The sequence below is a fragment of the Heterocephalus glaber genome, unplaced genomic scaffold (assembly GCF_053883595.1).
Source record: "Heterocephalus glaber isolate CG9 unplaced genomic scaffold, H.glaber_assembly_v1.0 deba00001587, whole genome shotgun sequence".
Taxonomy (NCBI): Eukaryota; Metazoa; Chordata; class Mammalia; order Rodentia; family Bathyergidae; genus Heterocephalus; species Heterocephalus glaber.
The window spans coordinates 2,002,935-2,028,933 of NW_028258365.1; the positions used below are offsets into that span (position 1 = coordinate 2,002,935).

The window sequence follows — 25,999 nt, forward strand, 5'->3', positions numbered from 1 at the left end:
TTATATACATTTTTTTTCTTAGTGTCTCATGATATTTACACTGCTATTCAATACTATCCCTCCTACTCAGTCAAGCACAGTACCTGGTGGCTGCCACATTGTTCAACTTCAGTTCCATTCTCTATGTCTATTTCTTCTGGTTGTGGTTTAATTCTTACGTTTTAGCACCTCATAAATTTACCATCGTGTCAAAGCTTTAATGTGAACTCCTCTACAAAATGACCTCCAAGTATTTTGGACTCTGTTGGTCTTATTATTTTCTGAGCTTCTACAGCAATTACGGTCAATATAGCTTATAATTTAATTATTTTCTTGGGTTGTCTGTGGTGTCGTGTCTCCCCAACTATATTTTAAGTTCCACAAGGACAGTTGTATCCTGTGTCTCTCACCTATCTCCTTCCATGATTAATTATATGACGAGTCCCTAGGAAAGAAGTCCCTAATAAGTGAATACTCAATTGTTACCTATTACATATCTAGGAATGTAAATAGGATAGAGCTAAATTATGCAGTGTAAATATCTTCCAGTGTGCTATGATAGAACTGTGAAATTATCCCTTCTTGTTGCCACATCAATTTTTAAAACATTTGAACAAATTAATAAAAAAGAGATGGAAAACAATATGAGAAAGGTGAATGTAAATCATATAACAGGGATGCTATTACTCTGATATACATCCAAATGGTGTAGTTAGGGGGGTTGGCATAAAAGTGGTGGTTGGCCCTGGGTGGCACATTTTTGGGGTGGCATAATTGGCCAAAAGGAAAACTATATAAGAATAGTGATAGTTCTTTGGTAATTGATGTTAAGCTAAGGTTTCCTATGTACTTCTGAGTGCAGCAGCAACTCTAGTTACAACTGCTTACACATGAATTGTATTAGTAGTTTCCATACCCACTGTGAGCTGCACAAACTCTAGTACCCCCCTGTAAATCTAATGCCCTTGCATTTCTGTGTTTGACCTCACCTTTCTCCCAGAGATATCATTTGGCTGAAATAGGATTAAAATTCATACAAGATAAATGAACTAAGGAAGAAGCAATCTAGATTTTTATATCTGGCAAGAATTCTGGATCCACAGAAATATCAGTCTTGAATATTGGGTTTTCCTTAGAGAAAAAAAAATTTGAATTAAGAGTAAGTTTCCAGTAAGATATAGCAAGTCTAATTTAGAGAACTAGATCAGTGTTTTGCAGTGCTGAAAGCAGATAAAGCATGGAATGTGATGCAAAGGATATGAAAAACAATCCGGAGCTCTAGAGTTATGCAGTAGCTTCGATCTGGATCATCCCACAAAGGTCCATGTGCTAAAGGCTTGGTCTCCAGCCTGTGATCTTACTGGAGGTATGGAGCTTTTAAGGCTTAGGGTGTATCTTTGAAGGAGATATTAGGAATCTACCCACACCTACCCTTTCTCAGCCACCATAAGGCTAACTGGCCTCCTCTGCCATGCACTCCTGGCATAAGGAACTATGCCCCCACAGGCCCAAAGCAAAAGGGCCAGGCAAACATGAATTCAAACCTCTGAGACTGTGAGAAAAACTGAACCCTTCCATTTTCAACTTGTTTGTCTCGAGTATTTTGTCACAGTAACAAGAAGCTGACACAGGCTATATTGGGAAAAGAAGAGAAAAAGAGTGAAAAGAAAATCCTCATTTCCATCCTCTCTATCTTAAACCCCTTCATAAAAGTGATATGGAGAAAATAAGAGAGTTGGGAATACCAAACTAGTTTCAGGCCATTGGCTGGGGAAAATTCAAGATTCTCAGAGATAAACAGCATGCAGTTAACACCATACGGGAGCAATTAGGGGGCACAGCAGAGGGAAGTGTGTGAAGGGATGAAACTGAGGCAGAAGCCTGTTACAGTCTCCTCACAGGCAGTGTGGGGTGTCCAGGAGAGAAACAAATTCTCAGTGCCCTGAGTAGGAGACATGAGACTATAGAGTGGCCTTGGTCTCACCTATTACTGTCCCCTAAAATGAGGTCACAAGAGTATTCCCCACAAAGTATCAAGACCACAAAGGGATAAGTAGAAGAAAAGAGAACACATCAAAAAGCACAACAATTTAATAGCTAACCGACTCCACTAAAAAGGACTGAAACTTACCTAGTCCATATCACTGTTTTTCAAATGAGGCAACTAAACACCAGAATGACAGACCAATTTACTCAAGAGAATTATTCATAAAAAGGCAAAAAGGGCATTAATTCCATTTTTTCTAGCATCCATTCAAATGCCAATGCACTAAATCTAGACTTCAGGTTTTATTTTTATTATGAATACAAATTCCATCATCATTTATTTAATATTCAAAAGTAAAAATTCCCACTTTATTTTACATAAAAATATTTTTTTTCTTTTTATAGTGAAATGTATTCAAAATTAAAATAATGATAGAAGATGATCCATAGAAAATTGTTAGATTTAATTAATAAACTTAGCAAAATTACTGAATTTAAGGTCAGCATATAAAAACTCAATTGTGCAACAATCAACAAATAAAAACTGAAATTATAAAACTTAAAATAAAAATTTCAAATCCTAGAATAAATCTCACAACAGATATTCATGTCCTCTACACCAGAAACCTACAAGATATTACTTAGAGAAAATAAAGCATATAAATAAATAGAGAGAGATATGTCAGGCTCATAGATGAGAAGTGTCAAAATTATTAAGATGTCAGTTTTCTCCAGATTGGGTCAGGTATTCAGTGTGATCACAATCAAAAGCCCAATAATTTGTTTTCAAGTTTGTTTTTCAAATAAAAATTAACAGACTAACATGTATACAGAGATGCAAGGGAACAAGATTAGACAAGATGGTATTAAAAAAAAAACCCGGAGGTCTAAATTACTACATATAAATAAGATAGTGACTAATTGGTACAGAGTAGATGAGAGAGGGAACCAAATACAGAATCTAGAAACAAAACCACACAATTTATAACAGTAAATTAGAGTGAGTTTGACAACATAGAGCAGGGGGAAAAGTCAATTTCTTCACTAAATGGTGCTGAATGAATCATGTATCCACTTAGGGATGAGGTGAAATTTGACTCCTAAGAATAAAAAAAAGTCAGCTCCAGAGGATTGTATATCTAATGCAGAGGATAAAACAACAGAACCTTAGAAGAAAATGTCTTTCGATTGGGGTAGACAAAGAGTTTTTTAAACAGCATTTAAGTGGTAAGTATTGAAGGAAAAACATAAGTTTGATGGCATTTAATCTAAAGCCTTCTATTTCTCAAAAGATACCAAGTAAAGAATGAAAGTCACAGAATGCATGAAGCTTGCAGCTCATATACCAGACATTAACTCATATTCAAAATATATAAATAAACTCCTACAAATCAGCAAGGAAAAGGCAGACAACTCAATACAAAAATGAGCACAAGACATAAGTAAAAACTTCAAGAAAGAGGCCATTCAAGTTTACAGTGAACATGACAAAAATTTCTCAACTTTGTTGATCATTTGGAATACAAGTTAAAAACATAATAAGATGTCACTGAACCAGACAAAGGTGATTGATTTAAAAAACAGGACAGAAAACACCAAGAATTAACATGGATATGGAGAAACAGTACTGGTATATCCTGTCGGTTGAGGTGGAAATTGGTATAAACATTGGAAAAATAGTTTGGTAGCATCTATTAAAACTGAACATATGCATACCAAAAGGCTGGGTAATTCTGCTCTTATAGTTACAGTGGTGCCCTGGATCATGAACTTAATTCTTTCCACAATTCTAGTCACAAACCAAATTGGACAAGGACCAAATCAAATTCAGTGGTTAGGTTCAATGTTGACCTTATAGGGAAAGTGGATTTGGCTTGCGACCAAAATCATGGAAAGAATTATGTTCAAGAACAGTGACACCACTTATAGCCACGATAAAGGCTATGTATGGAAATGTTCACAGTAGTACTACTCACAGTGGGGATCCAACTCCCTGAACCCAACTCTCCAGAAACAACAGAAATGATTAATAGATACAGTCATACAGTGAAGGGCTATACATTAATGAGAACGAACAAGGTCCAACTACCTGAACAACATGAATAAACATTAAAAATAATACTAAAGGAAAGAAATCACAGGCAAAATGTCTATAAGACATAATACCATTTTCTTATGGGCTGGATTGTTCAGATAGTGAAACTCTAACCACCAATGTGATTATATTTGGAGACAGGACCTCTGTCATGGTTTAGATTTAGTGTATTAACCACAGCTTTGTCAATGTGCTAAATACGCTGTTAGATCATGGGGTCTGGTCAGAAGAGGTAAACAGGCAGTCACTAGAGGCATGATCTGGAAGGGTATCTCTGTCTCCCTGGCCTTCTCTCTCTCTCTCTCTCTCTCTCTCTCTCTCTCTCTCTCTGTGCTTGCTGGTCACCATGACATAAGCAGCTTTCCTCCATCAAACCCTTTTGTTATGCCTTCCTGCCTTAGACCCAAATGACTATGGGCTGAATACTTTAAAACCTGAGGGCCAAAATCAACTTTTTCTCCTTTAACGTGTGTATGCCAGGAATTGAATCTCAACAGTAAAGAAAGTGACTAACACAAGCTAAGGAGGTGGTTAAGCCTAAGGAAATCATCTGGGTGGAGTTCTTATCCAGATGATTGATGTCCTTATAAGAAGAAAGATAAAGTGTTGGCTGCAAGGAAAGGGTTCTCAGGAGAACCCTGTTGGTACCTTCATCATGAACTTCCAGCCTCTAGAGCCATGCAAAAATAAATATCTATTGTTTAAGCCAACCAGTCTATCATATTTTATTATGGCACTCCTAGTAAACTAACATCACTTTATGATGGTACAATTTACAATTTTCCAATTTTATGATGATATGAAAACAATACACTTTTAGTAAAAAAAAATCATATTTTGAGTTTAGAATTTTGATCTTTTCCTGAACTGGTGACATGTGGTACTACTATACTCTCTAGTGACACTGGGCAGCACTAGCAAATGAAAGCTCCCAGTTAGTCACGTAACAATGAGGGGAAACAATAGTCTTCAGAATCCTATGTTGATAAAATATAATATTCAATACATTGGGTGCATTAGATGCACTTACAACCTATGATATTTTCAACTTACAATGGGTTGATTGGGATGTGACCACGTGGTAATTTGAGAAGCATCTATACATGGCAATATAAAATGTGGAGGAAAGATTCTTGTGAGGTGTACAAGGACTACAGGAGAAAGAACCTCTGGGGTACTGTAATTGCTCTCTTTCTTGATTCAGCTGTTAGATCTTTAAATGTAACTATTCCAAAAATAATTACCAAGGTATACACTTAAGATTTGCCTTTTTCCCATATATATGCTATTTATACTTCAAAAAATACTTTAAGTCACATTGGGAATCTCAACCCATCCGTCTATTGCCTTTGAAAAAAAAGGGAAAACATTTTTTAAATAAGATAATCAAGAAGAAATAAAAGAATATATTTCAATCCACAGATGATCTTCATTAGCATCTACAGGTGCATCCACAGCCTTTGCAGCGCTGCTTCAAAAACAGAACATTAGTCTCTCCCTGGAATGCAAACTACTTTCTATAATTTTGACTTTAAAAAATTGGATCCTCAAATTGCTCATTCATTGTTGTTTGTGTATAAAGTTAGCATAGAATAAATGGCTATTCAGTTTTAAAATCTTTTCATATAGTACTTAACAATGCATGTTTGAAAAAAATTAAATTTAGTCAGCTTTAGCTAGGAAACACTCATAATCAGATTGTTGGTACTATACTTCCCCTCTGAAATTAATTCCTTTTGGAAATATTAAACATGCTACCAAATGGATTCCTGTCTAATTTTCCCTTGCTTATTAATGTATGAAAAGATTATTCCAAAAAAGAAAAACACAAAACAAAAGCTTAGAATTGTAGGCATTTAGAAGTGTCTGCATTTAATCCTTGGGAAAAATATGAACATAAATATAAATAAAATGAACATCTTATTTGTGCCTATCTATAAGCAATAGAATATAAGAGCCTTTTACTTCTCTGAACTATAATTATTTCTTTATTTAATATTAATAATGAAAGATCACAGTGGTAGTGATCAATGTCTAGGCATTTTTAAATGTATGTTTAAATCCATGCCAGAGAAGGGCAGAAATAATAACAACAAAGTCAAATCCGGAGTGTAAGGGATAATGGAAGCTAGACACTAGAAACAATTAATATCTAGTCTTACATCCTATTTTTTAACAATCAGACTTTACTTAGCTGAATTGAAGATCCTTCTCTAATGATGCAGTGTTGTCTTTCAGTGTCCTCAGATTTGTTCCGGGATCTCTATGAGTACCAAAATCCTCCTGTATTCAAGTCCCTCGCATAAAATGGCATAGTACTTGTATATAACTCACACACATCCTCCTATATACTTGAGATCATCTCTGGACTCTTTTAACAACACCGTGTACACTGTAAATACTATTTGAATAAGTAGTAGTTATGTTGTACTAGTACTCAATAAGAAAAAGTTGGTACATGTTTAGTGCAGATGCAATTTTTTTCCAAATGTTTTCCATCTGCAGTGATTTGAATCTGCAGATGTTGAACCCAAAGATACAAAGAGCAAGCTGATTGTACTCTGATTTCACTGATAATTTCATTCCCTCAATCGTTATTTTTTGCTCTGTGTTGTTTTTCAAATAAATAAATATTTTTTTTTCATTCCTAACAATAGCAACATGGACTCAGCTTCTGTTTGCAAAATTTTTATAATCTTACTCTGAAGTATTTTAAAAGTAACTGCTTATTATTATTGTGCTAATAAAAATAAACATTTAATTCTGTCAAATACTAGCCAAATACTGTCCTAAATTGCTCTCTTGCTCATTTTTACTTGTAACAACCTTCCCAGCTGGCACATTTTATGGTGAAGAAGCTGAAGCACGGCTTGGTTACAGTAAGTTGCCTGAACCACAGAGGCAGTGGGAAAAAATAGGATTTATAGCCAGGTAGCTGGCACTAATCCGATGGCTTTGAATCCTCTGCTGAGGTAATGTACCTATGTTCATTTCGTGTGTGTAAATGTTACTGTGGAATAAATTCTGTCTTGTATCTTATTATTGAAATATATTACCTGTTACTGTGAAGTCTCCCATTTTAAATGTGTGATTTCAAAACAGTTTTCTATTCTGTGTATCTTTTCTATTTTCTTTATTTTTCATGAATCTATTAAAATTGTAAACATAGTGTATCTTGAATTTAGAGTAGAAACTATCTCCTGGGAGTTTAAAGCAATTTATATACATCATTATAATTACATCAAAACACACACACACACCTAGAACTATTTTTGAACTGATTTTTATATGTTTGGTTATGTATTTTCTCACTGCAGTCTCATGGTGCAGCCAGTCATTCTCGGTCTCAACCCATGAGTGGCCCATAAGCCACAGCATCCCGTCACCTGGGGGCTCATTAGAAACACATCATTCCAGGCTCCAACCCAGAACTAACTGGGTCAGATTCTTCATTTTCCAAGAACCCCAGATGATCTGAAGGCACATTAAAATTTAAGAAAGCTACTTTATATAATACATTCTTCTAAACTGAGAGCTTTCTTAATCCTTCTTTCAACTAATTTATTTCCCTAGGTGAAAGATACTCATCAATTTTACCACTAAGTGTTCTACTCTATTAAAATTATGATTGAGTGTTTCACTATCCCTATCAGCTTTCCTGCCAGAAGTATTAATGCATTGTACTGAATTAATTATTGAGGAAAAGAAAAGTTTCTGTCTGAAAAGCTAGCTGTTTTCATGGTGCTCTATTGTCCACATGTGACAATAAATATAATCAATCAGAAAAGAGGCAGAACTGACAGGCTTTAACTCTGGTGTATAAATGTCTGGCCTTATAAATGTCTAGAAGAGTTCCTAAGTTAGAAGATCAATAGTGGAAGAGCTACTGTTTTCTCAAAATCCTGTGTGATTTTATGCTGTATCATAGCACAATGTTCATCTCAACTCCTTTGTGAATGCTTCTCTGGTTTCTTTAGCTCTCTTATAAGCTGCCCAAGGGGTTTTCTGCTTTTTGTACAACTTGACCTGGACAAGTATTGGAAAAATAACTTAGTAGTGATACGTGATACTTGCTTCTGGCTAAAACAGCTACTATCAACAATAACCCAACTAAATGAAACAACTACATAAGACCTTCAAACAGAGAAATACACTGAAAGCTATCAAGACAAGCTCCAAAAATAGGAAATTAATGCAAAGAATATCAATCTTATTTCAATTTTTAAAACAAGACAAAATTTTGTGTCAATAAGCACTTGATACTGTTTAAAATAAAGTACCACTATGCAATTCTGGAATTTAAAATTAAGTATCACTATGCAAATCTTGAAGGAAACATATAAAACTTTTTAGATCACATTATCACTCCATATCAGCTATTGAACAGTTTTTCAATATATGAGCTAGTTAGGATAGTAATATTAATTTACTTCAGCATATGGTGTTAGGAAAGTAATGATTCAAAATTTTGCCACTAGGAAAATAAATGTACATACTGGATGTTAGTGGTAATAAGGAGTTAATTTTAATTCTGTCAGATGAGATCACCATATTATGGTTGTGTAAGATAAATTTCTTTATCTTTTAGCGATGAATACTAAAATAAACTGGGCTGGAATGTGAAAAAAAATGTCAGTATAACACAGTACTACACACCACTACCAACAGAAAGAAAATAAAATGAAACAATCACAAACAGAAACACACAGGAAGAGAGCTACGAGAAAGTCAGAAAATACATCAACAGTAGAGAACTTTTAGTAGCAAGGTGGGGAGCTTCAATAAATTATTAGAGTATTTGACTAAAAATGATAAAAGAAAAAATAATTTTAAATACTTTATCATTGAAATAGCACATTACTTTTGAGAAAGGCTACTGACTTATTGATCCTTGCTCAAACAAATCATAATTCTTTATGTAATTTATTATTCTTAATCTCTATAATACCTGTTTAAAAGATACATGAAGAACACATTCCCCAGTTGCATAACATTTCTGGCTTAGCCCAAAGTGTAGAATTTCATCAATTGGTAGTCTCCATGCATAATTCATTAAAAGAAGTATAAAATATAGTAGGCAAATTTGGATGTGCAAAACAACTAACAATAAAAATTAGGCTAAATTAATTACTACTCTTTGTATTTTTCTAGAAATATTAACAACAACAACAACAAAACTGGAGTAGAGGACATAAACAAAAGTAATTCGGCAGAAAAAATAAACAATCAGAAAATTTGAATTATAGTTGAATAGCACCATATTCCACTATCAAAGAATGACCAAAAAAGCAGTAGGAGTGGATAAAGATAAAACTACACTGCATGGTACTCAATAAGTGGATTTATGCTTCTGGAAACACATCCACTAATAATTCTTAAAAGTCTATCTGCTTCAAAACATTTGGAAATACTTAATAAAATAACAAACATACTTTAAAATGCATTGCTAACTCACTAAACATAAGAATGATCCAACTGGAAAAAATTAAGGAAAAGTTACAGCAATGGTAGCATCCAAATGCAAAACTGTCGAGTGCCCTGGTGGTATTTACTGATACTAGGAAATCAGAGGTTTGGCTTTTAATAGTCTCCTAGGAAATAGTAGACAAATTTTTGTTTCCAAAACAAAGGTGGAGAGTTGAAATTTAGAATACCTGAAAGTCCAAAAGAGTGAGGTATTTGAAAAAATAAAAAGCCTTCTAACTGGGATAAGTAACAAAAGAGAAATTATCTGTGGCAACTCTGGATTGGAGAAGAGGAAAAGAAAATCTAAGAATGCATAAACTGTATCCCTGCCCCCAACAGCTTTTGGGCTTATCTTTATACTGACTGTCAAGCTCTGAAAAACTTCAATAGGAAAAATTAACTTTAAAAGAAAATTAGTTCCTCTCAAAAATAATATAACCTCAGAGCTCTCAGGATTCCCAAATTTAAATAAACCAAAACAGAGCTCATAATCCAACATTACACAACCTACATGAAAGCCTTCATAAAGGAGAGCTCAAAGAATCAATAAATAGTTGAATTTCACTGGCAAGGAATTTAGATTTTGAACGTCAGATAAAAAACATAAAATGAATAGGTTTATAATTCTTAAGAGGTAACTGAAAGCATGAGAAAGAAATGATGGGATATAAAAACCAACTAGAACTCTAAAAGACTAAAAATAACTTCAAGAAATTAGAAAAATATATATTATAATAAAATTACTAGCAAAATTCTATAAAACAGCACTCTCAAATAAAATTTCAATATATACACCCATTGAAGAGAAATTATACACAACTTTAGAAAGGTAACAAACTGCAAGATATACTTCAAGAATTACATAAAATACAACAAAGGGAGAAAATGCAAAGAAACATATGTAAGAGGGAGGACAGAACAAAAGTTGTAACAAATCACCAATACAAGTCTCTAATGAAAAGATAAGAGAAAATGGGGAGGTCAGGGGCAGGACTTGGGGAAGACAAGGGAGGTAACTAGGACAAAAAATTTAAGGAAGCATTTAATCTTCTTAAATTTTGCCACCAATGTGAGATAATCCCTGAAAAAGAGTGGCTAAAAATTTTCCATAGCTGAAACTTTAAGTCCAGAAACATGTTTTCCAAACAAGATAAATAAGAAACTTGCACCCAGATGCACAAGTAAAACTGTAGACTACATAAGACAAAGTGATCCTAAAAGTACTGAGAAATTATCCAATGACTTTTGATAGTCTGATCAAAGTCCCTTTCCCAGGGCTTTCACCCTCCTTTTGATCATTTTCAACTCTCTGGAAATAGCTCCGAAGTTCCACACCTCCTTCTGGGTAACAGCTCACAGCCAAAGAGTGATTTATAAAAGGTCCCCTTGCACTGATGGGGGATATTTCTGTGGGACCATCAAGTCGCAGAATTTCTTGTGGGATGAGGCTAATCTTCCATTAGGACATCTTTGACCTCCTGCTTTTTCTATTCTATTTTGTTTTCTTAATTTCTTTTCTTTATGATTTCAACTAACAAAATTGAGAATCCTCCTATTGAGTTTGACTCCAGGAACTGCAAACTAAGACAATTAGCAATAAGGAAATCACAAGAAGACAGCAACAGATTCGTGAAGCAGAAATGGATGCTAGAAGATTGTAGAATAACAATTTAGGGATGGAGAAAAATAACTGTCACTTGCCCCATTCCCAAACTATGATTTAAGGATAAGATATAGTTGGATGTATAAAAACATAGTTTATGACCACAGATCTATGCCTAAGAAAATTTTAAAGGGCAGATTTGAAGCAGAAAGAAAATAATTTCAGATAAGAAGTATGAGATGCAAGAAGGGCTAAAACAAAAAATAACAAGAATTACTCTTTAACATATTAATAATGATGTTTCATTAAATGAATAACAAAACAAAGTAGAACCTAATTTTTAAGCCAAAATGGGAGGTGGTTAAGTTTAGGTTGTATTTTGCACTGTTGAGGAGACAAAAGAAATGAATTAACTCTAGCTGGTAAGTATTCAAGCAAAGGTTTAAGGTTAATTTATTTAAAATAGTAATCAAGTATATTAACTTCAAAGAAGCAGAGAGAAGAGAAAACCTCAATCGTAAAGAAGGTATGAAGCTATTTCTGGCTACAATGGAATAACTAATCCTGGATTAACCCCAGATAAACAATAAACAATCAGAAAGTTGAACACCATGCATAAGGGGAATCTTTACAAGCATTTCACATGCAGCACAAAGCCACACTTTATGAGTGAAGGGAAAGCCCCACAATTGTCCAGATCTCACTTTAGGGATAATTTCCCAAAATAAGCAGGGATCCAAGCAAAGCACAGGGGCTTTCTGTAATTAGAAGGCAGAGGCTAAGGTTTAAGGGAGACAAAATAAATGGGATAAGCAAGGCAAAGAACCAAAAAGCTGTTCAGAAGAGAAATTTTGAATGTCTAAGTAGCACTCTCTGTAGGTTCTTGGTCAAGTACCAGGCTATTGTGTGCAAGAATACATGAGGGTTTCTAGATAATTGCTGCTACTGATTAAGAACGCACTATAGACATTAGGGGTCAAGCAGTTCTAATAAACACTGGAGTCTGTGCCAGCCAGAGTGGAGATGCTGCATTAACCTGTCCTGATACCACAGACAGCCACCTGAGAAACTGGCTTCGTTATGAGTCATGCTGAGCAGAGGTGGTGTGATAAAATAAGGTATATTCTACATCTACTCTTATAAATCTCTTTTTATCCTCAGACGTACATAAATCTTTATTTTAATAATATATATTTTATTGGTACATATTTATGATACATAATGAATACAGCCATTTTGATAAAATCTGCAGGAGATGGATTTCAGAGGTTGAGTCAAACTAAGTTACAGTTACAGTCAAACCAAGTTACAGTTGCTTTCAGCACACAGTAGGTTTTTCAAAGATCTCTCCTAACAAAATGTAAACCCTAAAAAATACATCTTCAAAGTCAGTCAGGAACTTTTTAGCAGTATCTAGTATGCAATTTTACCAGATATGAAAGAAGAAAATCTGACACATAGTAAAGGAAAAGCCATCAAAACAGACTGATCCATAGATAGTATAGGTCTTGCATTTACCAGATGACTTTTAGTCAGCTACTAAAATATATTCAGAAAACTAAAGAAAATGAGTTCAGAGAATTGAAAGAAAATATGGTCTTAGTGAAAGAACAGATAGCCTCGAAAGAGAAATAAAAGTGTTTAAAACAGTAAACAGAAATTCTAAAATTGAAAAAAAGGATAAATAAAATATAAAATTCAACAGCAGACTCTAAATGGTAGTAATAAAGAGTGAAGCTGAGAGTACCAGAAATTTGGTAATCTGAAGAACAGAGGCATAAAATGATTGAAGAAAAATGATAAAATCACATCAGTGTGCTGTGATGCAGTATTGATCTGATGCATGTAATAATAGTCTCAGAGACAAAACAGAATCAGTTGTGAAGTATTTAAAGCAATAATAAGCCACATGTGGTGGCACATGCTTGTGTTCCCAACACACGAGGAGACTGAGGCAGAGGATTGCGAGTTTGAGCACAGCTTGGGCAACTCAGTGACTTAGCAAGATCCTCTCTCAAAATAAAAAAATGTAAAATGGGCTGGGGATATAGCTCAGTGCAAAGGCCCTAGAATCATTCCCAGGATGATGATGATGGTGATGATGATAGCTAAAATACACTCGATTCAATGGGAAAAATCAACAGACTCAAGAATCTGAGAAAACTTCAAAAATGCTAAAATCAAGAAAACTACACCAAAGCACATCATAGTTAATCTTCTGGGGCCAAAAAAAGTATACACATGCACAAGCACACACACACATACTCATATGTCAGAAAAAAAGAAATACTACTATTACATCAGGTTAAAACAATTTTTAAAAATCACTGACTTCCCGAGGATTCCCGACCCGAGAGCAGCGCGGCACATAGGCCGGCCACCGTCCACCTTGCCAGATGGGAAGGCCATTGTGACTATGTGGTAACTACTATTATCTTACCACTGAGTTTCCCACTGGAATCATGGAGGAGAAACAGCAGATTATATTGGCTAATCAAGATGATGGGACAGTGGCAGGAGCAGCACCTACTTTCTTTGTCATCCTAAAACAGCCAGGAAATGGCAAAACTGATAAAGGAATTTTGGTTACCAATCAGGATGCTTGTGCTTTGGCTAGTAAGGTATCATCACCAGAAAAATCTAAAGGGAAGATTTGACTTCCAGCTGATGGTACTGTGGGAAGAATTACTGTCACCCTCAATAACAACAGTATATGGAACGAGTTCCATAATCGAAGCACAGAGATGATTCTGACCAAGCAGGGAAGATGTATGTTTCCTTATCCTCGCTATTGGATAACAGGCTTAGATTCAAATTTAAAGTATATCCTTGTCCTGGATATATCTCCTGTGGATAACTATCACTAAAAATGGAATGGTCGTTAGTGGGAACCCAGTGGGAAGACTGAGGCCCATGTTTTGGGAAGGGTTTTCATTTATCCAGAGTCTCCTTCCACAGGTCATTATTGGATGCATCAACCAGTATCTTTCTATAAACTCAAACTTACTAACAATACCTTGGACCAGGAAGGGCATATTATCTTGCACTCTATGCATTGCTACCTACCAAGGCTTCATTTGGTCCCTGCAGAAAAGGCTACAGAAGTGATACAGTTAAATGGCCCTAGTGTCCATACTTTTACCTTTCCACAGACTGAATTCCTTGCAGTAACAGCCTATCAGAACATTCAGATTACCCAGTTGAAAATAAATTACAATCCATTTGCCAAAGGTTTTCAGGATGATGGGCTGAATAGTAAGCCCCTCAGAGATGGAAAACAAAAGAACAGCTCTGACCAAGAAGACAATAGTGTTACTGGTTCTCCTGGTCATCAGGTCCGTCTTACAGAAGGTGAGGGATCAGAAATACATCCAAATGATTTTGAGCCTATGTTAAGGGATCATGAAATATCAGACAAGGGTTTGGAGAAGGCTCCCATTAACATAAAACAAGACTTTCTTGGTTTTGTGGATACTGATTCAGCACTTGAAGTTCCTCAGTTGAAGCAAGAGATTTCTGAAAGTCTTGTTGCCAACAGTTTTGAAGATGCCTCCCATATTGCCTCACCATTAGATGCAAATGAAAACTTCAATGCTGTCCTTAAAGAGGAACCTCTAGATGATTTTGACTATGAACTTGGCGCGTATCCAGAAGGGGTCTCTGTGAAATAGGAAGAGACAAATGAAGAAACGGATGTGTACTCAAACAGTGATGATGATCCTATATTAGAAAAGCAACTAAAGAGCCACAATAAAATTGATAACCTAGAGGCTGATCATTTATCTTCTAAATGGCTACCAAACAGCCCATCAGGTGTTGCTAAAGCTAAGATGTTCAAATTAGATGCTGGAAAGATGCCAGTAGTCTATTTGGAGCCCTGTGCCATCACCAAAAGCACAGTGAAGATTTCTGAGTTGCCTGATAATATGCTTTCCACATCTCAAAAGGATAAATCTTCTATGTTGGCAGAAATAGAGTGTTTGCCTACAGACACTGAAAATGCCAATGGGACTGGCTTCTGCTTAGGCAAGGAATCAGAAAACGGTCTTAGTAAACATTCACCAGATCTCAGAGTGATATAAAAATATCCCTCACTTAAAGAGCCTCAATGGAAATATCCTGCTATATTTGACAATATTAGCTCAGAAAGAATACTTGACAGTTCAAAGAGTTCTTCTGGGGACACATTTTCAGGAAAAGATTTGGGCAGAAAGCGAACAGCTGTGCTTAAGATTGCAACAGCCTCAAAGATTGAGTGCTAATCACAATGCCTCGCCAAATGTCCATGGAAAAAGAGAAAGGCCTCGAAAATTGAAGTTCTCTAAGGCAAGGCAACCACCTAAAAACACAGGAGTCTTTAACTTCTACAAAGAATGCCCCTGTAGGTCTTGGGAGTAACTTTTCTGATGTGAAGCCTGATTTGGAAGATGTTGATGGTGTTCTCTTTGTTTCCTTTGAATCAAAGGAAGCTCTAGACATTCATGCAGTTGATAGAACAACAGAAGAACCCTCTAGTCTTCAGGCATCAACCACAAATAACCCAGGTTGCAGAGCAAGAATTTCTCAGTTGGAAAAGGAATTGATAGAAGATTTGAAGTCCTTGTGGCACAAGCAAGTGATACATCCTGGTCTTCAAGAAGTGGGGTTAAAAGTGAATTCAGTGGATCCAACAATGAGCATTGATCTTGAATATTTGGGAGTACAGCTACCTTTGGCTCCAGCCACAAGCTTCCCTTTTTGGAACTTTACAGGAACCAACTGTGCCTCTCCTGATGCCAGATTTCCCTTTGTGTCTAGGACAGGGAAGACCAATGACTTTACCAAGATCAAGGGATGGAGGGGAAAATTTCATAGTGCTGCTGCACCTAGAAATGAGGGTGGAAATTCAGAAGGTTCACTGAAAAACCGTTCTACTTTCTGTAGTGATAAGCTAGATGAATACTTGGAAAATGAAGGCAAGCTGATGGAAACAAGCATGGGTTTCTCTTCCAATGCTCCTACATCTCCTGTGGTATACCAGCTTCCCACCAAGAGTACCAGCTATGTACAAACACTTGATAGTGTACTAAAGAAGCAATCTACCATTTCCCCTTCTACCTCTTACTCTTTGAAGCCTCATTCTGTACCTACTGCCTCTCAAAAGGTGAAGCCTCAAAACAAACAGACAACACTCAGTGGCTGAACTAAGACATCTTATAAATCTATTTTACCATACCCTGTTTCACCAAAGCAGAAACACACTCGCGTGATGCCAGGAGATGAGATCACCAAGAATTCTTCAAGTACAGTCTCAGATAATCAGGTGAATAATGTTGTTGTGCCATGTTTAGATGAAATTGTATTTCCAAAGCAAATTAGTTTATGGCAGGCACAGCAGCAGCAGCAGCAGCAGCAGCAACAACAACAACAACAACAGGGAACTCGTCCTCCTGGCTTGTCTAAATCTCAGGTAAAGCTAATGGACCTAGAAGACTGCGCGTTGGGAAGGACAACCAAGGACTTATATCTCTGAAGAGTGAGCAGACGTATCCTTGACAACTCTTCTTACAGCTCAGGCATCTCTGAAAACTAAACCTATCCACACAATCATAAGGAAATGAGCTCCTCCATGCAACAATGACTTCTGTCAACTAGGTTGTGTATGTTCTAGTCTAGCTTTGGAGAAGCGCCAGCCTGCCCACTGCCTTTGACCAGATTTCATGTTTGGCTGTACTTGTTTGAAAAGAAAAGTTGTACTTGTTAAAGGGGGATCCAAAATTAAGCAACTCCAGAAGAAGGCTACTCAGCGAGATCCAGTGTTTTATGATAATCTGGGAGAAGAGCCAAAGGAGGAAGAAGAGGGAGATAGAGATGAGGAGGAACAAATGAAAGAGAAAAAAGAGAAAGAAGCTGGAATATACTATATGTGAAACAGAGCCTGAACAAACTGACATTATCCATTATGGGTAAAAGTAGAAGGTGAAGTAGATCCAGAGCCAGTTTCTGTCCCAATGCCTTCTGTCACTGAGCCATTGAAACCATTGTTGCCTCAGCCAGAAGTATTATCTGCTCCTGTGAAGGGCAAAGTGCTCACTGGAATTAAACCTGCACGCCATATACTCCCAAACCTAATCCTGTGATATGGGAAGAGGACAAAGATCCTGTCTGTACTTTGAAAGTATGATGACTTGTGCCCACATTCGAATATATGAAAGAAAGAGGAACAGAGACAACCATCTCCATCCCCATCCCCATCTCTGACATTTCAGCAACAGAGCTCCTGTCATTCTAGTCCAGAGAACCACAGTACAAAGGAATCTGATTCTGAACAGCAGCCCTTCAACCAATTCATCTGTGACTTGGAGGATGATTCTGAGAAATCACAAGAAAAGAGCTGGAAGTCTTCCTCCAATGAAGGGGAATCTTCTTCTTCCTCTTATGTGCATCAGAAGTCACCTGGTGGTCCCAGCAAACTGATAGAGATCATCTCAGACTGCAACTGGGAGGAAGATCAGAGCAAGATTTTGAGCAACTTATCTCAGCACATCAATAGCAACATGCCACAATCACTTAAGTTGGGCAGCTTCATCACTGAGTTGGCTTCTCAGTGAAAGAGCCAGGGTGAGAAGAACCCTCCTGTTTATTCTTCTCATGTGAAAATCTCCATGCCATCATGTCAAGACCAGGATGATATGGCTCAGAAATCTGGATCAGAGACTCCTGATGGTCCATTGTCCCCTGGGAAAATGGATGCTATCTCCCCTGTGCAGACAGATGCCCTGGATTCAGCGAGGGAGAGATTACACGGAGGCAAAGGTCTGCCTTTTTGTGCAGGGCTTTCTCTCGCAGGAAAGCTTGTGGCCTATAAGCGTAAACCCAGTTCAAGCACATCTGGGCTTATCCAGGTTAATGGTAAGAGTTACCCGCAGGCTAAGTGGCTATTGGAACAGATGGGGGCATTGCATCCAGCCAATAGCCTAGCTGCTTACATCATAGGCAGGTAGCCACTCTCAGTCCTGGACCTCTCAACCCTCAGTACTGTCATCTGCAAGGCAGCATCCAATGCCAAGTTGGCTGCATCCAGAAACCCATGCACCCTGCTGCCTTCAACAACCAGCTCCAAAATGACACCGTCTTCTGGCACTCCAACAAACTGTTCTGAGGAGAATTCAAAGGCATTTGTCCTGGCAAAAAGGCCAATTGCAGCTCGACCCTTTCCTGGTGGTGTGTTCACACCATGTGTGATTAGTAAAGTTGGAGCCTTACAGCAGAAGATACCTGGAGCTAGCACACCCCAGACCCTGACAGGGCCACGGAAGTTCAGTATCTGACCTTCTCCAGTAATGGTCGTCTCACCTGTGGTTTCTTCTGAGCCAGTTCAGGTGTGCAGCCCTGTGACTGCTGCTGTCACTACTACTGCCCCTCAAGTGTGTTTAGAAAATGTTACTGCTGTGACATCTACAACTTCTATTTCTGACGTGGGAACTAAAGAAACTACTTATCCTTCTGGTGTCACCACTGCAGGGGTTATTGAGGTCTCTGAAACCAATACTAGCACCACTGTAACATCTACCCAGTCTACAACCACTATGAACCTTACCAAAACTACTAGGATAACTACCCCTGTGGCTTCGGTTGCTTTTCCTAACTCTTTGGTACCATCTCCTCCAACCATAACTCTTCCTGTTGCTTCCACTGTCTCCACCTCCATAGTCACAGTGACCACAGCTGCTTCTTCCTCCTTGGTGACCACACCAACTTCATCTCTGGGTTCTGTTCCTATTATACTCTCAGGAATTAACAGGAGTCCACCAGTAAGCCAGAGACCAGAAAACGCTGCTCAGATTCCATTGGCTACTCCACAGGACTCTCCTAACAGCGAAACATCCTGGACCTCAGTTATTGTTGATTCCTATACAGCAGGGTTCTCCTACACTTAGACCTGTCCCAAACCCACAGCTTCAGGGACCTCAGATGGTTTTACAGCCTGTTCTGGAGCCCAAGTGGAATGAACCTATTTAGGCACCCCAATGGGCAGATTGTCCAACTTTTACCTTTGCATCAGATCCAAGGCTCTAATACCCAGCCCAGCATACAACCTGTCATGTTTCCGAACCCAGGGTCTGTGGTGGGAATCTGGTTGCCTGCACCTTCCAAGCCTTCTGAGACACCACCATCTTCTGCTTCGTCCTCTGCTTTCTCTGTTGTAAATCCTGTAATTCAGGCTATTGGGTCTTTTTCAGCAGTGAGTGTTATCACTCAGGCACCATCTTTACTTTCCTCTGGACTGAGTTTTGTCTCTCAGGCTGGTACACTGACCCTGAGGATTTCCCCTCCTGAGCCACAAAGCTTTGCAAGTAAACTAGGCTCTGAAACCAAAATAACATATAGCTCAGGAGGGCAGCCTGTTAGAGCAGCCAATCTCATTCCTCTCCAGTCTGGTAGTTTTGCATTGCTGCAGCTCCCAGGACAAAAGCCTGTCCCTAGCTCCATTCTTCAGCATGTTGCTTCCCTTCTGATGAAGAAAGAATCCCAGAATGCAGACCAGAAAGCTGAAACAAACTCTACAGAAAGACAGAAGGAAACTAAGAAGACTGTATAGTGAGAAGCAGAAGCTATAGATCCTGAGGGTAATACAATAAGCATAATTCAGGAACTATTACCTCAAAAGAAACCCTGAATGATTCCTTAGACAATGTGGGTGATCATTTGCCCAGAGAGGCCCTTATAGAAAAAGGTCCTATAACTGTCAAACCTTCTGAACACTGCTGTATCACTGACTGAGTCAAGCACAGGTGAAGACTATAAAGATGTTACTGGACAACATGGAACTATGAGTCATAACCGTTCCAAAGAAAAACAACTGTTCTAGAAGTTAGGACAGTTTCTGAAAAGCCCAGTAATATGACAGTATACAATGAGTGTAAAGTACAGCTTCAGAAATCTGGTGATATGAAATCAGAACAGCAGAAAGGATTAGACAATCCAGAGGAGAAACCAAATGAATTTCTATTTATCGAATTATCAGGGAGCAAAGTTATGGTACAGCAGCAATGTAATCCACAGCCAAAGGCCAAGGAGAAAGACTGTGGAGACTCTCTGGAGAAGGATCGTCTTAGGGAGAGATGGAGAAAGTACCTGAAGAGCTCCTTGGTGTCAAAATGTGTTAGAACTTCAGAAGAATGTAAGAAAGAGTCAGATGAACAATTAATTAGAGAAATAAAGCCATGTCAAGATTCAGATGTGTTTCAAGAACAGGATATCTCTAACCTACATGGGAAAAGTGGAACTTCTGAGAATGCTGGGGTTTTAAAAACTCAGTGTGATTCATGGAGTAGGATTTCTAATCCTGCAGCCTTCTCCATTGTTCCTAGGTGATTTACAAAAGGAAGCAGAGGGAATGAACATTTTCAGGGTGACTTACTGCTCCCGGGAAAACAGATAAAAGTGAAACAAGATAAGGGCAGAAGAAGCAGTGCTGACTTTATTGGCTTGGACTTGGAAGAGGAGGATGAAGATGAGAATGAGAAAACTTATGATTCTATTGATGGAATTGTGGATGTTGTGTCTGACTGCCAGACTGAGGAGGTTGATGATGTGGAAAAGAGTAACTGTATAGAATACATTGAGGATGATGAAGAGCATGTGGACATTAAAACTGTAGAAGAGCTCTCAGAGAAATTAATGTTTATTACAAAAAGACCACAGCAGCTCACACACAGTCATTCAAACAGTCGTGCGGTACACCTACAGATGAAAAAGCTACTGAAAGAAGTCAAAAGGCTCCACCAATTCCTCTAAAGCTGAAACCTGATTACTGGAGTGACAAACTACAGAAAGAAGCACAAGCTTTTGTTTACTATCAGTGACACATACTGCCAACGAATGGTGGTGGCGTGGTGAAATGAGAGATCTCTTTGAAAAATTGAACATCACATTGGGATTACTTCATTCTTCCAAGGTTTCCAAAAGTCTCATTCTTACTAGGGCATTCAGTGAAGACCAGGCAAACAAACTGATAGGACAGAAAAATCTCCTGACTAGAAAATGGAATATCCTGATATGAAAGGTATCATCTCTTTCAGGTATGACAGAAGAAGTGGTCCTGAAGAAGCTAGAGTATATTTTTCCAAAACAACAAACACTAGAGGCTCAATAAAGAAAAAAGAAGATGGGATCAAATGAGTTTGATGAGTCTCCCGGAACTAGCAAACAGCAGGAAGGATCTTCTACATCATCTGTAGATCTCGAACAGACATTTATTAATAACAGGAGGGGGAAACCTTTGATCCTTTCCAGAAAAAGAGACCAGGCCACAGAAAACACCTCACTCTCTAATACTACACACACCTTTGCCAACTTCGTGATGACTCCACAAGGGCAACTGCATACCTTAAAAGGTCCCTTGTTCTCAGGACCAATGGTAACTGTTTCTCCTGCTCTCCTAGAAGCGGATCTGAAGCCTCAAGTTGCCAGCAGTAGTATGGCTCAATCAGAAAATGATGACTTATTTATGATGCCATGAATTGTTAATATGACTTCACTGGCCACAGAAGGTGGTTCGGTAGATATGGGTAGCAGCAAATATTCTCATGAAGCTCCTGATGACAAGCCATCTGATCACCTGACCGACACTGTCAGGAATGAAGATAACTTGGAGGATTCTAATAGAGTCCCTTCCAAAGGAAACCACAGAGATGGCAGAATGGCATTGGGTCCAACACAGGTTTTTCTGGCAAATAAAGGTTCTAGTTTTTCACAAATAGTTGATGTTTTCAGTATGCAGGAAACACAAGAGTTTTTACCTAAAAAGGTTTCAGGTGATGTAAGAGGGAATTGGTATAAATGGAATGAGAGTGAATCAAGAGGAGAGGGATAGAAGTCAAAGGAATCTCCATTTCATAAATTAAAGATGAAAGATCTCAAGGACTCAAGCATAGAGATGGAACTGAGGAAAGTAGCATCAGCTATAGAGGAAGCAGCTCTCGATCCCAGCAAACTACTAACATGGAAGATGATGATGCTACCAATGAGACACCAACTGCACTGCTCAATGAGATTGCCTTTCTTAATCAGCAGCTAAATGATGACTCTGTCAGTCTTGCTGAACTGCCCACTTCTATAGATACGGAGTTCCCAGAGGATGCTCTGTGGGCTTTTATCAGTAAGCTTCCTCCTGGGAACAGAGCACCTTTCCAGGTTGGCCACTTGGGAACAGATTTGAAAGAGTTGCCTGATGATCAAGGGGAGAGTGACTCCATCAGGCCCCTCCTTTTGCACTTGGAAGATGATGATTTTTCTGAGAATGAAAAACACCTTGTAGAAACAGCCTCTGAGCCAGATGGTCTTAAGATTGTTATTGACTCTGAGGTAAAGGATTCATTTCTTTCTCACAGGAAATCCAGTGATGGAGGGAAGAGTATTGGTCTCTCTGCAGAACCTGAAAGTGTGTCCTCACCTCCCATCCTACACATGAAGGCTGGCCTACAGAATAGCAACACAGATACTTTGTGGAGGCCTATGCCAAAGTTAGCACCTTTAGGTTTAAAAGTAGCTAATCCTCCCAGTGATACAGATGGTCAGACTCTCAAGGTGATGCCTTGTTTGGCACCTGTAGCTGCTAAAATTGGGTCAGTTGGACATAAAATGAACTTAACAGGGAGTGACCAGGAAGGCCAGGAGAGCCAGGTGATGCCTACATTAGCACCTATTATGGCCAAATTAGGCAACTCTGGGGTCTCACCAAGTTCTTCAGGGAAATGAACTTGTTTGAAACTAGGCTGTGAGGGGAAATTGAACCTCATTTCCTTTCTCTGTAGGCATCTGTTTGTATCATGGACCTATGATTCTTGACTTTGATGGTATAGTAGATGATAGAGAAAGCGGGTAGGGTGCTGACCCTGGTATAAGAAATAGTATGGGAATCTGATCATGTTAAAATGTGTCACCTCTCTTGTGATGCTGGGTCTTCTAATCCTAAGAAGATGTGATCCATTACTGAAGATGAGGTGCCCCTTACCCAAGGAATTTATTCAAGACTCTGGCTCCATAGTGGTACCTAGTCCCCCTGACCTCCGCTCCCAACTCCCCAAGAGAAGAAGCTGCATGAGACTTTGAAATTGCTTTGGACTGAACTGTAGCTGATAGCTGTTTGATTAAATCTAAAAATCTCAGGAATGTAATGCATTTGTGCAAAGGGATTCAGAAGAGATCATTTTAAGTTATTTCAGTAATTGAGATAGGATGTGTTGGAATACCAAAGTGAAGGATTTTATGTTATTTGGCAAAATTTTATCTTCTTTTATACCCTATGTAGCATCCATTCCCTCATCATTTCAATCAGAATTCCAAATTCAAGCCTTCTGGTGAAGTAGAGATCTTTTAACTTTATTATTATTAAGGTGATTATTTTGAGATGCTAAAAACAGTAGTTCTCCCTTACTGTCTTTGTGGATATTGAAAGATAATTTCCTACTGCCAGGGATTTCTACCAGTAATACATATCCTGGATGTAGGTAAGGAGGGGACTGTCCCCCTTCACAAAACACATCACTCAAGAGATAGCTAAAATAAAAGCCATCTCCCACCAGACCAGAGACAGTAGCCAAAATAAAAAATTGTGGGGCTGGATGTTTCCCAAATCAAACCAGCCTCCTGGTGCTTGAAGGTTTCATTCACTATTACCTATACAGGATGTAAAGAAAAGAGAAGTCTAGTAGGCACTCCACCAGGGAAATAAGGCAGTATTTGAATCATGATATATTTTTTATCTGCTATCATAGATTCAGTGGTCTGTAGAGCTTTTTCATTCATTAGCTGGTATGAAGAACTGACAGCCTGTAAAGATAAAGATATTTATATTTTTGTATAGTTGTTTTCATAGATTTCTCAAAGGCTGAAGTTTTCAACCTAGAAGATGAGATTTGTATTGAGTATAGAAATGATGTTTCCTATCTAGTTTGTAAATAATCATGGTGCACTTGAGGGGTCTCTTGGAAACTCCTAGAAGCAAGAATCACTATTCTGAAATTGTATAGACTGAGATTTAGCTGCTGCATTTTGCCTTTCTTAAATAATTATATTTTGGAACGTAACCCCTGTTCTGTCTTCACTGACAGGATTTGCTTGTGTTGTAAAACACTAACACAAGAGCTTCCACTGCCTGGGATGTGCCTAGGTAATGTTGTTTCTTCTGCATCCTCCTGCCTTCCTTACCCAGGTCCCACTCAGCATATCTTCATACTTAGGTTGTGAGACCAGCTTTGGGATGGATCTAGCCAGTGAATTATTACTTCCATGACTGACTCCTTTTCCATTAATCTGGTCATCAACTGATCTAAAAGGATAGGAAGGCTTCCTCTGCGAACTGCAGAGAGAACAAATTCTTTGTTTGTTTTGTGCTACTTGCCTTTCTAGACCTGTTCATAGGCACTTAACCTTCCCTCACTACTGAGGAAGCTTGAAGTAGTTCAAAGAGTGCTCCTCAGCTTCTCTTTGTCCCCTTTACCCAGCAGGTTTTATTCAGTGCCTTAGTCAAGGAGTTTAGCGTCTACCTCCCTTGCTAATAGTCTTTGGAGATGCCTGTTCTTTAACCTGGGTATAGTAGTTTCCCATTGTTTTATTGCTTGTCTCTTCACCACTTTGCCCCTGACTTCCCAAGGCTCTTGTGGCTGTTGAGGATCAGCCAAGGAGCAGGCAAGGGAGTGAATAATCCTCAGGAAAAAAAGGACCATTTTCACTTTTGAACACTTTCCCTTTGTAGAAGAAAACATGTCCAGGTTAATTCTTGAACACTTGGCTGTGTGTATAGGAGATGTACAGCGATAGAAATGAGGTATTCCAGGTGTTCAAGGAGGCTGCAGATGTCATTACAATACCCCCTGCCCCAAGACACTGTTCTCAAGACAGATCTAGAAGTTATCAGGGCTAATTTGAGGAGGGCTGAGTCTTCAGAACAATCCTGCAGTCTTGACAGAAATCTAAAATCTCCAAAAACTCCTACCCTTTAATCTTACCCTAGAAGAAACTTATCCATGAAAATTACATGTGTGATTATGAAAGATGAAGTTGAGTAAGAAGAGTTGAGAAACCCTGCAGACAGCTCTCACCTTAACTCTGTAAGATGTATAATCTCAGTTGACCAATAATTCACCTTTTTTATGCATCTGTAAATAAATGGAATGTTTTTAAGGATATAAAAAAAAAGAAAAAAATCACTGACTTCCCAATAAGGTGATCCAGCTAACAATGGAACATCTTAACAATGCTAAAGGAAAAACATTTCAGAATTTTATATTTAATAAAATGATTCTTCAAAACTAAGGTAAATTAGGTTCTTTATTATAAACAAAAAGAGAGAAATTATGTGCATCAAACAATACAATACTTTTTGTCATTACTTTGGGGTAGTAGCTATAAAAGAGGCTCTTGCAAGTTCTTCAGAAAGCATTCTGGAGAAGGCCTCACTGTCACAGGAGGTGACAGCTGCGTGCATGTCAGTGTGCCAGAATCCCTTCCGGGTGACATAATGTGGAGGTAGAAAATGATAATAATGAAGATACCATCTCTATGCAAGCCCTGGAAAATATGTGTGTTTCTGTCACAGTTTTTAATTAAAAAATTAAAGACCAAAATGGATAATAATTTAAGTAAGAAAGCTTATTGAATAAGAATGTAAAATGTTTTTGTGGAGTTGTACAATGTGTTTATGTCTTGATTTAAATATTACTATAAAGATTCTAAAACTTTTTAAATGTTAAATGTTTACTAGGGGCTGGGGATGTAGCTCAACAGCACAGCACCTATCTGGCAAGTGCGAAGCCCTAAGTTCGATTCACAGTATCAAAAAAGAAAAAAGTTCACAGACTAGAAAGTAAAAGCATTATAGTAAG

The 25,999-nt window shown here is 38.0% G+C and overlaps 1 protein-coding gene and 1 pseudogene across 17 annotated transcripts in view; one reads left to right on the forward strand and one right to left on the reverse strand.

Moving 5' to 3' along the window:
- Positions 1-25,999, reverse strand: part of Inpp4b (inositol polyphosphate-4-phosphatase type II B) — a 1,082,298-nt gene that overhangs the window by 637,084 nt on the left and 419,215 nt on the right. The gene's annotated exons all lie outside the window — the stretch shown is intronic.
- Positions 13,517-22,940, forward strand: LOC101720548 (MAX gene-associated protein pseudogene; annotated as a pseudogene).